General features: G+C 38.4%; 1 non-coding gene across 1 annotated transcript; it reads left to right on the forward strand.

The window, feature by feature from the left end:
- The first annotated feature begins 13810 nt into the window (after positions 1–13810).
- On the forward strand, positions 13811–13929 carry LOC145400836 (5S ribosomal RNA). The gene has a single exon (XR_013897486.1). It is a non-coding gene; the product is annotated as a 5S ribosomal RNA (ribosomal RNA).
- The last annotated feature ends 1295 nt before the right edge of the window (positions 13930–15224 follow it).

Below are 15224 nucleotides of genomic sequence, written 5' to 3' on the forward strand. Positions count from 1 at the left end.
GATACAATTTTAAGAGAAGAACTAGCTGGATTTAGACAGGTTCGAGGTTGTAATGATCAGATTTTTATTGTTAAGCATCTAATGCAACAAGCTAATGAGATGAAAATGACATTTAGTATGTGTTTTGTAGATTTTGAAAAGGCGTTTAATAGTGTTTCACGTGGAGCTATGTTGAAAATTGAGATTCTATGGTATACCAGACAAGTTTGTATATATTATTAGAAGTCCGCATAAAGGTACTTTTTGTAAGGTAATGGTGGGTGGTTCTTTGAGTGATCCATTTGAAGTTAGGTCAGGAGTGATTCAAGGAGGAGTTCTTTCGCCTTGCCTGTTTGTTTTGGTTATGGATTATGTTATGAGAATGGTTGTAAGGAGAACAGGTGCAGGAATTAACTGGAAAGAAAATAAGAGGCTGTTGGATTTGGACTATGCTGATGATATTGTACTGATTTGCAGAACTATTTACGAGATGCAGAGGGTGCTTGATTGTCTGGTGGAGGAAGGAGAAAAAGTGGGATTGGTAATAAACTGTGCAAAGACTGAAATTAGTATTATGAACGTGGAGAACCAAATCGATTGTGGAATTGGGAATAATGTGGTGAGGAATGAAGAAAATTCTAAATATCTGGGAACGATTGTATCATCTAATGAATCATTAAACAATGAAACTGAGGAGAGGATTAGACAGGCTTGGCGAGTTGTTGGAATGTTGAAATCTGTTTGGAATAATAATTAGAAGTCCGCATAAAGGTACTTTTTGTGAGGTAATGGTGGGTGGTTCTTTGAGTGATCCAAGTGAAGTTAGGTCAGGAGTGATTCAAGGAGGAGTTCTTTCGCCTTGCCTGTTTGTTTTGGTTATGGATTATGTTATGAGAAAGCTTGTAAGGTGAACAGGAGCAGGAATTAACTGGAAAGAAAATAAGAGGCTGATGGATTTGGACTATGCTAATGATATTGTATTCATTTGCGAAAGTATTTACGAGATGCAAAGGGTGCTTGATTGTCTGGTGGAGGAAGGAGAAAAAGTGGGATTGGTAATGAATTGTGCAAAGACTGAAGTTATTATTACGGACATCTAGAACCAAATCGATTGTGTAATTGGGAATAATGTGGTGAGGAATGTAGAAACTTCTAAGTATCTGGGAACGACTGTATCATCTAATGAATCATTAAACAATGATACTGAGGAGAGGATTAGACAGGTTTGGCGAGCTGTTGAAATGTTAAAATCTGTTTGGAATAATAATATGCTTTCGATACATACTAAAGTAAAAATTTACTAGTCCATGGGTAGACCAATCTTAATTTATGGGCAAGAGCCATGGTACAGTACAAATGCAACTGATCAGAAAATATTAGGATTTGACAATAAAATACTGAGAAGGATTCTTGGGGTAAAGTGGCAAGACAGAGTTACAAATGCAAGAGTAAGGGGTATTACGATAGTGGAACAAGTTGATGAATACATTAGACTGGCTCGCTGGAAATGGCTGGGGCATATATATAGAGAAGAAGGCAGATTAATCCAGGATGTGCCACAGTGGACTGCTAGAGGAAGAAGAGACAGAGTTAGGCCGAGGGAAACCTGGTTGAGGACAACGAAAAGAGAACCAGGAGAGGAGTGTTGGTGGGACCTGAAGCAGATGGCAAGAGACAAATATTGGTGGAAAGAGTTCATCGAGGCCCTATGCATCCCGAGGGGTGCCACAGGAAATGACTGATATCATATATCTGTAAATTGTGTTGCTATACACAACATTCACCCCCTGTAAATTTCACATCCTTTACCAACCTCCTGTTCTTTCTCCTGACCAGGAAGTAGTCGATCTGACTAAGGTTAGCTCAAAATTCAGATGGAATCATTTTACCCTATTTTCCTACAAATCGAGTTGCCACAACCATGCTTCCCCAAGTCAAGTATCCTTCCACCGTCTGCATTCCTCGCATCATATGCGCATCCCATGTGCACACCTTCATATAATCTCTACGTGCAAAATGTAAATCAGATGCTTTGACATTTTCGTTATATATTTACATTCTTATTTCAAATAAATTATTAATTAGTTGTTTATGATTTTTTATCTTAACTCTCTCTCTCTCTCTCTCTCTCTCTCTCTCTCTCTCTCTCTCCTTCTTATGCTACATGCCTCTTCAGGCATGAGTGCACTCTTACTGGTGTAGTGTACACACACACACACACATACACACACAGATTATAAATAAATTAATATACTGTACACGTATATATATATATATATATATATATATATATATATATATATATATATATATATATATATATATATATATATATATATATATATATATATATATAGAATGACATGTTTCTTCAGCAAAAAATATCCGAGTACTTCCAAACATGCATACATATACACATGCAGTGAGACAAAGACCAACTTCGTGCCTGCCACTGACGAAGCTGATAACACTGCTGCCAATACGGTGTTCTCTATAGCGTGGTTTTTCCTACATTTCTTTGCATAGTCTCACTCATGACGAAAGTAGATTATTTCCCGTGTGTGTGTGTGTGTGTGTGTGTGTGTGTGTGTGTGTATGTGTTTTGAGGTCTTCTTTTTCCTCTGTTTTATACCTCTACCTGTTTATTTATTTCTTATTTTTAGTATGTGTTTGTGTGTTGTCCTTTTATTCTGCTATCAAGTTGCACCATTAAATTCACCCTATGTTTTTTTCCTGCATGCTTGTTTGTGATATCTTTTTCGTTCCTTTCATTTTCTTATTCTTCATTATTCTTCTCTTATTATGAAGGTTCCTTTATCCTTGTATAAGGACAGTTGGTTAATGTAATATTCTGCACATCTCCTTTGAGTTGCTTTACATTGTTTATTTTTCACTTTTTGCATTTTTTCATTTTTTTCTCTTATTTGAAATTGTTGTTTATTACCTTTGGTCCCTCTAAAGGTGATTTGTTTAGTGATATCTTGCAGTCAGGTTCCCCTGACATTCTACATTTATTTTCTTTGTCCTTCATAACGAACTAGTAAATATCTGTGCTCTTTATTCCATTTCTATTGTTTTTATTGTATTTTCTTTTTACATACTTTACTCTTTGCTTCAGTCAGGTTTCAAAAGATCTTGTAGGTGTACTGTGCCCTTTTTCCCTGGCTGTATTATTTTCATGACGCCAGGCGATTTAGTGGGGTAAGGCACTGCAACCTTGTATGACAAATTAGGATTTACATTAGAATGATGTTTGGAGTTTATGCCTCACATAATATCACTCAAATGTCCTGATTAAGTAGCCTAGCCAAGACTCTCTACGCTCCTCATGGCGTAAAAAAGGAATGATTGATAGACAGACAACTTGATAGTTTACTTTTCGTTTGACATCTACGTTGAAGGTATGATTTAATTATTTATTTATTGCAGTCAGATTTCCATTAAAGCAACCCCTTTAATTTCATTTTTTTCTTGTCATTCCGTCATTAGTTCTGTTTTTATCCAGTTAATTTGTCCATGGATCTCAAAATGAACGGACTTTGATTGTTACTTCCATTTTGTTCAACATTCGTCACTTGATCTGAATTTTTTCTTTCTTCATCTCCCACAGGGGCGGCCAAATATAATGTTTGTCCCAACCTGTGTCACTAACGCACCCAGCAAGTTACAATTCCCTCTTAAACTAACGGGGTCCAGGCCTTACAGGGGGAGGACATCAGCTTAATGAAATTTGCATAGTGGTTGACTTCCTTCCGAGACAGTTTCAGATAAGATGGGACCCCCGACGACCTCCTCCATCTAGTGGACGTGGTGGTATGCAGGGGTCCCGGCCATATTTTTTTTTCTTGGTATACTTGGTCGCCCAGCCACGTTGGCACGTCTGACCGAGTGCCTCAAGACAGGTCTCGGCAACGTCACACCATCGTCATCCCCTGAATTAACATAAGGTGCTCTGGTAGGTAAACGTTATGTTAGGACTAAGTAAAATAGGTATATATTGGTCTCATGTTAAAACACTGCTTTTCTATTCGTTTTTTGGTTCGATTAGTTGAACTGTCTCATCTATTCCCAAGTGAAGGCACGACGTTCTCAAATTATTCTTGCTGAACTCGCTTTGTAGTTGCCAGTATGACTGGATGACTAAGTGCTCAAAGAGAAAAAAAATGTCCTGGTCAAAGTTGTTAAGCACAGCCATAGCTCTTCTTTTTTTTTTTAATAACAGAACAGAGGAAGGAAGAACAAATGAATAAAAAAAATCCATACACCAGATTACTGGCATCATCTATTCATAAAATATCTGTAACATTTGGACTTGAACAGCTGTAGGTTGAAGTTTGGGGGGAAACAACTCCGGGGAAGCGAGTTCCAGAGAGATGCAGTTCGGAGAATAAAAGAATTCTGATAGGCAGAAGTTCTGCAGTATGGCTGTGAGACATACCAGTTATGAGCACTACCGATGCCTGTGTAGCACGAGGGAAGGCATGGACATGTGGCACAATAGATGCAACTTCGTCTGAGCATTTGCCATAAATATATTTGTAAAATAATGCAAGGGAGGCAACATTCCTTCTTACTTGTAGAGGTGGTAATTTATTTATAATAGAAGGGTTGTTAATAATTCTAACAGCTGTGCTCTGAGTTTTGTCTAATTGTTTTAGTGAAACCTCTCCACATCCATTCCACAAGGGTAAGCAATATTCAAGCTGGGAGCACACATGACTCTTATGAATTATGGCTAACTGCTCGTTAGTGAAGAAGTTACAGACTCTGTACAATAATCCAAGTTTCTTTGAGGTAGTTTTAGCAAGTGATTTGACATGGGAGGTCCAGCTGAGGGCTTTGTTAAGAGAGACACCGAGAATTTCAATATTTTTGGAGATGGGAATATTAGTAGCAATGAAGGTAATATACGAATCTGGCAATATCCGTCTATTAGTAAATTATATATATATATATATATATATATATATATATATATATATATATATATATATATATATATATATATATATATATATATATATATATATATATATATGGTTTTCTAGCATTAAATGAGACAAGGTTGTTTTGTCCCCATTCACTGATGGCTGTACTGAGTTGAGAGTTAGAAATATTAGACACTGTAAAATGGGGTTTGAGTGTGAATGAAATGGAAGTGTTGAGTCATCTGCATATGAATGGATGGGCTTGTGGGTGACAGATAAGAGATCATTAATATGAACCATGAACAGGGTTGGCGTCAGAACTGATCCCTGTGGCACACCTGCATTAACTGACTAGAAAATAGAATATACATCATCTACTTTTACCCTTATTTTACTGTCGCTGAGATATGAGGAAAACAGGGGAACAAAAGATGTTAGTCCATACCAAGGGAGTGTGGACAGCAGGGAATGATGCCACACTCTGTCGAAAGTTTTAGAAATATCAAGGGCTACTGCATGAGTTTCTCCATGTTGGTCGATTGATGGATTGATGTTGGTCAGTTGACTGATGGATGAGTTAGGAAACTGAGTATGTCAATGATGGATCTTTCATGGCAAAAACCACATTGTCTATCACTGATTAAGTTGTTGGATTCAAGATGTTTAACTATATGCTTACTGAATAAAATTTCAAATACTTTACCAGGAGAAGATGTGATAGCTATTGGTCCGTAATCAGAGGGGTCAGAGGAACTTCCTTTCCTTGGAATTGGGAGGATATTGGTTTCTTTCCAACAATTAGGGAATGAAGAAGTACAGTACATATTCATAGTCTGAATAATTTAGCTAGAACAGAGGCAATTTCTGAGGAATGTATTTTCAAAACAGTTGGAGGAATTCCATCTGGGCTGGAGCTTTGTTGGCGGATAAATTGTCTAGGATGGATTTTATGTATATAGTCTGTATTTTGAGTGGAAGAATCTCGGGAGAGTCAAGTTCTAGTACTGGGACGTTCTGGCTGACTTCCTCAATGGTAGAGTTTCTGGCAAATGTACTGGCAAAGATATTCACTTTCCCACGTGGGTCATTTGTAATGTTGCCATCTGAAGATTTTAGTGGGAGAATGGATGATGACTTGCTAAAGTTATTATTGAAAGACATGAGAGTTGACCAGGATATTCTGTTGTCACTGGGGTTGTTAAGCAGTTTTGATGCTTGATTTTTAAGAAAGTTTGATTTAGCGAGATTTATTACAGCTTTTGCATGGTTTCTAGCAAAGTTTAATTGACAGAGTGATTCAAATTTTTTTTTTTTTTTTTTCATTTTAAGTGAGAGTTATACTCGTATGCTAATGACTTTTGGGCCGTAGCTCTAGCACAGTTGCTACCAAACCATTTTGAAGAGTTCGATCTTTTAGTGAACTGTTGACTTGGTATGAATAAATCCATACCAGCTAGTATTAAGTCATTAATGTGGGACTGGGTAGAACTGACTTCACTAGAGAAGATAGACTGCCATGAAATGTCACAAAGATTATTTCTAAATCCATCTCAGTTTGCCCTGTCAAAATGCCACTGGGTCACCCTGACAGCTTCAGAAAGGGGTGGTTTGGGGGGCTAACTAATGAGGCTTTGACGAGATTGTGGTCAGAGGATCTAAGTGGTGACAGTACTTATATCCTGTATTGATCTGGATTATTTGTCAGGAACAGATCCAAGAGATGGGCATTATGGTCAGGATTATCTGGTATTCTGGTTGGTTGCTTTACCAACTGCTTGAGATTAAACGATTCTGCAAACATCCCGCTCTCTAGATCAGCATCGTCATTCCTGGCAGAATGCAATAACCATTCAACATTATGTATGTTAAAATCACCAAAAATGGTAATTTTGGTGCTAAGGGCAAGGTTAAGGTTAGTCACCTGCGTGGAAATGGAGTCAAATACACTGGGTTCTAAAGAAGCACTGGGGAGCATTAGACTACACAGATATATTTGGTAATATTTATATAATTTAGTTTATACAGCGAGTAATCAAAATTATTTGACGTGAAGTTTAAAACTGTTTCGATTGCATATTCAGATTTGATGTAACAACAGGTGCCACTCTTGTTACGGAAATTTGTGAGGAGATGGTAACCAGCAAGACAAAATGGGGATATTTCAGTTGAGGAAGAGATTTGCGGTTCCGTGAGGAACAGGGAGAGGGGATATGGACTGTGGGAAAAAAATGAACTGGATTTAGTTTGGTGCTGAGACCACGGATATTGGTGAAAAATAAGGCCACACCTGCACTTCTCTGCTGACGAGCATGAATGGAATTTGCAGCAGTTTTTACCTAGGGACACGAAATTTCGCACATTGGTAAAGGTTTACCCTACCCACGTTTTAGGCAAGATGCAATCCTCAAGAGCAGTTCCTACACATAGGACAGAGCACTGGGGTCCCACTCAAAGTCATTATGCAGGGCCAAAATATTCTACTCAGGAACATGAAACTTTGTTGATTGGTAGACCTACAGTACACTCAGCCCTGGTTACTTGTAGGGCTGGACTTTCGAGGCCCTTTTTCAGGAGGGGGTTGCACTTGGGTGACCCGTCCAGACCAATTAAGCATGATCATAATGTTTAACCTAGGAAAATCAAATTTTGCTAATTGGTTGACTTTCCATGAATTCAAGGCAGAGTGATACCCTTGAGGGCAATTTATACAAGGGTGGCAGCTGCAGGTGATCCCGAATAAAGCCATTGTGAGTGACTATTTAATTTTAAAAATATAGAAACAAGAAATATTGCACAGTGGTAGACTTACAGTTAATCCTTTGTTTTAGGCAAGGTGGAAATCTCAAGGGCCACTTCCCATGGGAGATGGCTTGTGGGTGTCTCGATCGAAGCTGTTGTACACAGTCCATGTATTTTTTTTTTTTAACCTTGAGCAATAACAGTGGTAGATGATCACCTCGGCAACCTTTTAGATAGAGTGGGATCCGCGAGGGCCACCCCTCGTGAGGGAGGTGACCTTCAGGGGGGAGAGAGCCATTTTATATTACTTAGGAACACGAAATCATACAGAGTTAGACCTCCACCCTAGCCAGAGTTTAGACTGGGTGATACCTCCAGGGTTCACCCCTCTTCTGCAAATGATTATTTCTTTCCCCTTACAACATTGCTGAGATGGGTGTGGCTAACAAAGGTGACCTTTTTTCTTCATTTCTGTTTCCGTAGCCCTAAGGTCATCGAAAGAGTGAATCAGGCAGACTGCAGGATTAAGTTGCCCTTTTATAGATCATGATCCTCCTATCGCGATAGGGGAAAGTAGTCAAAGGACATTTGTATTGTCAAACAGTGGACCCGCCAGATTTTATGGATGCCATCACGGCAACTGTTCCACTTCAGTACAAAGGATTTAAAATTTTAAACATAAGAAACAAATACAATTTTTCATTAAACCAGACATACAGTAATTAATCTATTTCAGTTGATGAAGTTTTTGCTTTATATTCTTGCTACATCCAGACGATTTTATACAACTTAGGTGATACACCGTAACCTGGAGGGGTTAAATGTAGCCTTTTATAAAGTTGCATTAACAGTGGATTTTCTAAGCCGAATAAAATCGTCTGGGGGTAGCAAAAACAAAATACAAAGGATATGAAGGACTGTATCTGACTCCGTCATTACGAAACGTGTATCATACACTCAGTTAAGCGCACTAATAGTAACCGAAAAAAAAAATCGAAATAGTGAGAGGAGCATAAAATTATATTTCATATGTATGAAAACTTTCTTCTGACTGTTTTTGTTGTTCTTTTTTTTCTTACCTTTCCATTATTTTTTTGTTTTGTTTTACTTTTCCATTTTCTAAATAATGTTTGTCTCATTCTTTAACTTAATTTCCTTTTCCATTTTTTATTTTTATCCTTTGTTAACTTTTTCATGTGGCCACGTGGAGTCAGGAACTGCGTCATTCTTCTTCTTCCTCCAAACTCGCACTCATTTTTTTCAGGTAATAGGGTCTCTACTCCTCTGACGCACTTAATACTTTAATACTTTAAGCCCAGTGCGTCAAGTTTATACCACATTTCTCTCTCTCTCTCTCTCTCTCTCTCTCTCTCTCTCTCTCTCTCTCATTAAAACGTTTTAGATTTTTTTTATAATTTTCTCTCGTTCTTAGTGCTCTGTTTTCTTCTTGCATTCATTTTTCACTAATTCTTTCCTTTATTCATTCATTTTGTCACTCCATTCATCTTTCTTTCTTTTTTCCACCCATCCCTCCATCCATCTATTTATCCATCCATCCATCAATCCATCTATTCATTCATCTTTTTATTCATCCATCCATCCATCCTTCTGTTTATACATTCATCCATCGATTCATCCATCCATCCATCTAGCCACTTTTCAGTGCAACCGTCTATCCTTCATTTGATTTTTTCCACGGTTTATTTATCCTTTTTGTTCTCCTACCATTTTTTTTTCTTATTTCTTTGTTTTTAACAGTATTTTTGTATATATTTTTTGTATGTACCTTTTCTTTTACCTTCCTTTCTCTCATCCTTCTGCCTTTCTATGAGTTTTCCTCCTTCCTTCCCTTTCATTTCCTCTCTCTCTCTCTCTCTCTCTCTCTCTCTCTCTGCCTTTGCCTTGATGCGGTTATACTTGTCGAGTAGCCAAACCACTTAACACAATGGAACAGCCTCACTGAACTAGGTACAGTACATAGTATTGGTCTGTTTGTCAGTCTGTGTGTCTGTCTATATATCTTTCTGTCTGTCTGTTTCTATCACAGTAGGTATCGTTTTAACTCATTCCCTCTATCGATCTACCAGTCTGTACATCTATCTATTTTTTTTATCTGTCTCCTCATCTGTCTATCAAATTTACATGTGTCAATGTCTGTCTGATTACTTGTGCGTTTATGTATCAGTCTGTCTGCACTGAAAATCTGTCGTTTTTTTATCTGTCTGTTGCTCTATCTTTCTTTTTGTCCGTCGGTCTGTTTGTCTGGGTTTCTGTATACATCGATTTACCTGTTTGTCAGATCATATTTGTTTATATGCATGTGAGTGTCCATCTGTTCATCAGCCAATCAATGTTTATTTTTGTTTCTTCTGTAACGGTCTGATTCTGTGTGTGTGTATATATATATATATATATATATATATATATATATATATATATATATATATATATATATATATATATATATATATATATATATATATATATATAGGTAGGTAGGCGGTACCGAGGTACAAAAATACCGAGTTACATTACCGTGTTACAATTCGAGTACCTGTAGCAGTAGTCACATTATTATTTTTTTTTTTTTCGTCATGTACCGAAATTGGTACCGACGGTACATTTTTAAGTATATTTTGTCGGTACTCGGTAACGGTGCATATTATTTACCTATGTTTACTCATCGTGTGATTAAAAAAAAAAAGTGAGAAGGTCTACATGGGAGTGCTGCTGCCTATCCTGGCCATGTGCCTCAAGAAATTAAGAGGTGAAGGAAAGCGCCGATCTGACGGTGTGCTAGCCTCTAGTGGACATAGTCACTGGGGGTGTGGACTGTGGAAGGCAGGTTCGGCCATCATTTCGAGGACATTGACTGCCTGCTTGCTGCTGCCTTTCATCCCCAATTCAAGTTATCGTGGCTGGCGTGGTTAGAGAATCTGCCTCCTACGACATAGAGAAAATGAGGAGGAGGGTGGAGAAGATGGTGTCACTACTGGAGAGCAAGCTAGAGGACGCAGAGAGCAGCACCACTGATGATAATGACAAGCAGGATGTCAAGGAAGAGTTTTTCGAACCCCTCTATGTAAAAGAAAGGAAGAAAAGGGAGACTGGGACAAAGTTAGTAATGGAATATTTAGAGAAACCCCAGAAACATAAAACCAACAAGGACTGCTTTCCTTGCAAGGTTTTCAGAGACTTATTTGTAACTTATACCACGCCAGTACCATCCAGTGTTGCTGTGGAACGTCTGTTTTCATTGGGGATGGACGTGCTCAAACCAATATGGGCGGGACTCAGTGACTATCATTTTGAAGTGCTCATTTTCCTCAAGGGCAACACTGGAAAAGATAATTGCAGCGCACTGTGTAATTATTAATCAGATTATTGTGCATGTAATGACACGATGTAGTCATAAAATTGTGTTTATTTTGATAAACATGAAACTAGGTGTACAAGAATGTGAATTACAGTGGCCGGTTAAAGTTTAGCGATCTATGTATTAAAAGTAAAGGACTGAAGGGTCGCAAAACATGCTTTAATCACCCCATAGTTAATGTGACTGTGACAATTGTCTGACAGCATTTTTCATCTCTCCTCAGGTACGGCTCTGTTGACAAGACTGGTCTCTGGGTCATCGGTGTGGTAAAAAAAAAAAAAATCAATACTGAGCAAGTTTACTTGATTCATACTCATGTACCGAGTACCGAGTCGGTACTCGGTACTTCTCTTTTTTTTTGTACAGGTACCGGTAGTGACACCACAATTTTAGGCAAGTACCGGTACCGGTACCGACGGTACTTCTTGTGTACCGGATGCCCACCCCTCTCTCTCTCTCTCTCTCTCTCTCTCTCTCTCTATGTACTGCATATACTCACACACAGAATCAGACCGTTACAGAAGTCACAAGAATGAAGACATTGATTGGCTGATGAACAGATAGACAGTCATATACAGATAAATAAATATGATCTGACAAAATTTGCAGAACTCGGTCACTGAAAATCAAGAAAACATTGCCTGAGATGAGAACGTGTGGAAAATGGACTTGAATATCTTCAGATAGCATAATGAATGTGTGATTTCGTAATTACAAACCGACGTGATATTGTGGAAAATGTAACACTCATCAGTACAGTACATGTTGTTAACAATCACACAACGATTAAATGTGAATTGAAAATTAATTTGAGGAAATGTGAATTGAAAATTAATTTATGAAATTGTGAAATGAAAATCAATTTTAAAAAAATGTTTATTGAAAATTTATAAAAGAAAAGGGGAAGCAACCTTGTATGAACAATGTTTCCTAACTTCTCTAACTTGCATCCATTACAAGTATTCAGTCCTTTTAATAATGAAAAATAAAAGCCTCGACACTGACAGACTAAACGAAAACTTTGCCAAGATACTGAAGAAAGCAGCACTTGGAATGTGAGGAACACAGTCAAGCAAAAGAACTGTAAGTTCTCAAACGATACAAAGCAATATAGACATGTAGAAACATGGAGGTAATAGTTTATATACCTGAACTAGAATAGACGCAGTAGGATAAACAAAGCTGATTAATAAGAAACACCGAGAAGATGTGCGGAAATCAACATGCAGAAAATAAAGGCAGCCTTGACCCGAGGTGTCTCGATAACATATGGATACGTTGCAGCGTTTTGTCATGGTGAATCCCAATTACGTATCCATACATTTTGCAATTGCAAGGTCCATCATTTCCACAATTCTCAAATTTTTCACATGATTTTAGGTACAGTTGCCAAGATTTCCGCCTGGACCACCTAGTCCCGAGATATGGCTGATGTGGCAACAGCCATCTGTGTGTGTTCGTGTGTACATGCCCGAGTATATCTTGACTCGCCAGGCTTCATCCTCTGACTCATATTATATGCTTATAATATTATGATATGATATTGTAAATATTATGTGAATGTATGGGATAGTGAGCTGTGCACTATACAAATTATAGAATCTGAGTTATATATAATAATCTTCTTCATCTTGTCTTGTAAGTGAAAGGAAGAGGGTGGTGGGGTCTCGTCGTTTACTCTATATTCTTAGCCATTACAGGTTAATTCATAGGATGTCAGTGATCTCTTGCATCTTTGATAATAAGAAACCTTTGCAGTTATTATTCATTTTCTATAGACAATCAATTACCCACGATAAATTATACCAATAAGAATACCCCTTTCCTCGTTAACGGACATTACGCCTGTCCTATCACCTCGACTCTCTCAACTCCTCGGCTACGTATTAGTAGACACACACACATGATCAACTTGTGCTAATGGCGTTCCATATACTGTATATGTTTAACCCAAATTTAATTCTTGGTCAAAATACAAGTGCAGTAGTACTACGTAACCAGCTCACAGTACGGACTACGTTATCCAACCTACACTACTTATTTACATAAAGTATTAGTAATAGTCTTTGAGAGAGGTGAAGTTAGTGAATGTACAGCGAGGTTGGATGGTAAGGAATTGGAAAATGTGAGTACGTTTAAGTATTTGGGTAGTGTGATGAGTAAGGATGGAGGTTTGGAGGGTGAAGTGCTTGAAAGGGTACAGCAGGGAAGAAAGGTTGCTGGTTCCTTGAAAGCAGTGATAAGAAACAGGGAAGTGAGCATGGAAGTGAAAAAGTTACTACATGACAGTACTGTGATACCAACTCTAACGCACGGAAGTGAAGCTTGGACATTGTTAGAAGGACACAAGTCAAGAGTAAGAGCAGTGGAAATGAGTTATTTAAGAGGAGCCTGTGGAGTCACGTGGAGAGACAGGCTGACGAATGAGGATATAAAGGAGCGTTGTGGTGTGGATGTGGATGTGATAGGAAGCGTTATGAGGAGCACACTGAGGTGGTTTGGCCATGTGGAGAGGATGGAGGGTGAAAGACTGACGAAGAGAGTGTATGTGAGTGAGGTGGAGGGGGGAAGAGGGAGGGGGAGGCCGAGGATGAGATGGAGGGATGGGGTGAAGAGGTATATGAGAGAGGGGGGTGTGAGTTGGGAGCAGGGCAGTGAAATGGCGGGGGACAGGGTGACTTGGAGGCGATTTGTTTGTGGCCACCCCAAACGGGATTGAGGCGTCTGGCAATAGAATAGATTAGTAATAGTCATGCGGTTTCGACACCCAGTTAATGAAAAAGATAATGCCAACGGCCATACCACGTTGAGTACACCGCTTCCCGTCCGATCAGCGAAGTTAAGCAACGTTGGGTCTGGTTAGTACTTGGATGGGTGACCGCCTGGGAACACCAGATGCTGTTGGCATCCCTACGTGTAAAGTGGGGTTGGTGGAGGATTAGTGCCCCTCCCTGTAAAACAATTAACTCTAAGCCCTTGGCCACCCCGTGTGGGATACATGGCGTCTGGCAATGAATGAATGAAAAAGATAATCATGTGTTGGATACCAGTTACAGGGGAAGAGGCCGCTTATGCCCTATACTGTATCGCTGATGCGTTCTAGTGTCATTGTAGAGGTTCTTGTTCCTCCAGTTATGGCATTAACCAACATACTGATGAACAATAATATCATATTGAAAATATAACCAGCCCATGTTAAACCATCAAAATATATCATGGAACATATAGTGGGAGCGTTGCAGCTCTCACGCACCTGTCAGTCTTGGTTAGTTTGTCTTTATTACCAGTCTGACAGTGTGCACTGTTAATGAATATGCTAGTATTATTAGCAGTTCTATATCCTTATCTTCATTTGGATCAACATATTACAACGCAGGATTCCGTGCAAGCCACAGACTGTCATTATACAGTGTGTGTGTGTGTGTGTGTGTGTGTGTGTGTGTGTGTGTGTGTGTGTGTGTGTGTGTGTGTGTGTGTGTGTGTGTGAAGTTTTACAGCATATGTGTGGGTGCGGGTGTGGGTGTGTGACAATTTGTGATGGGGGAGGGCGAAGTGTAGTGAATATGTAATGCGAGTGTGGTATTTAATATACGTGTGTGAATAAGTGGCGACCACGCCTTGCTGTATATCCTCTTTCCCTTTAACCTTTGGTTGTATTATATTATAAATATAAGGTCATTGCATGTTGCATATTTATATAGGATTACGGTTTGGGAAGAGAACCTTAAACACCATACAAAAACAAACACTAAATGTATTGAAAATGCATTATGTGTTACATATTATGTGATTATAAGGCTTCTTCTAGTAAGAAAGATTATAACTTCAAGTTAACAAATACGTGTAGGTGCAACGTCTGTGAAGCTTAGCTTGACCGATTTCCTTTGATGATTATGTTACGTTATACTATAGCAAATAATGTATATGTAATATATGTTCTATATTGTGTTGCATGTTGTATATCTATGTAAAATATGTTCTAAATTGTACTACTATAGATAATACTGTAGTCACCCAGTAGACGTTCACTTACATCAATCAGGCAAAAATTTCTGCTGTTTAAATCGTTGTGATTGAAATCACATTAATGAACAAAAAAAAATCATTGTAACTGAAGTTGAATAAATTAATGCACATAAACGTTCCTATTTCCTGTATAAGTGACCATTATTTGAAATCATGTCATTGAGCAAAATATACAG

This window comes from Coenobita brevimanus, chromosome 53 (assembly GCF_032717465.1).
Source record: "Coenobita brevimanus isolate Jiangsu-jjx chromosome 53, ASM3271746v2, whole genome shotgun sequence".
NCBI lineage: Eukaryota > Metazoa > Arthropoda > Malacostraca > Decapoda > Coenobitidae > Coenobita > Coenobita brevimanus.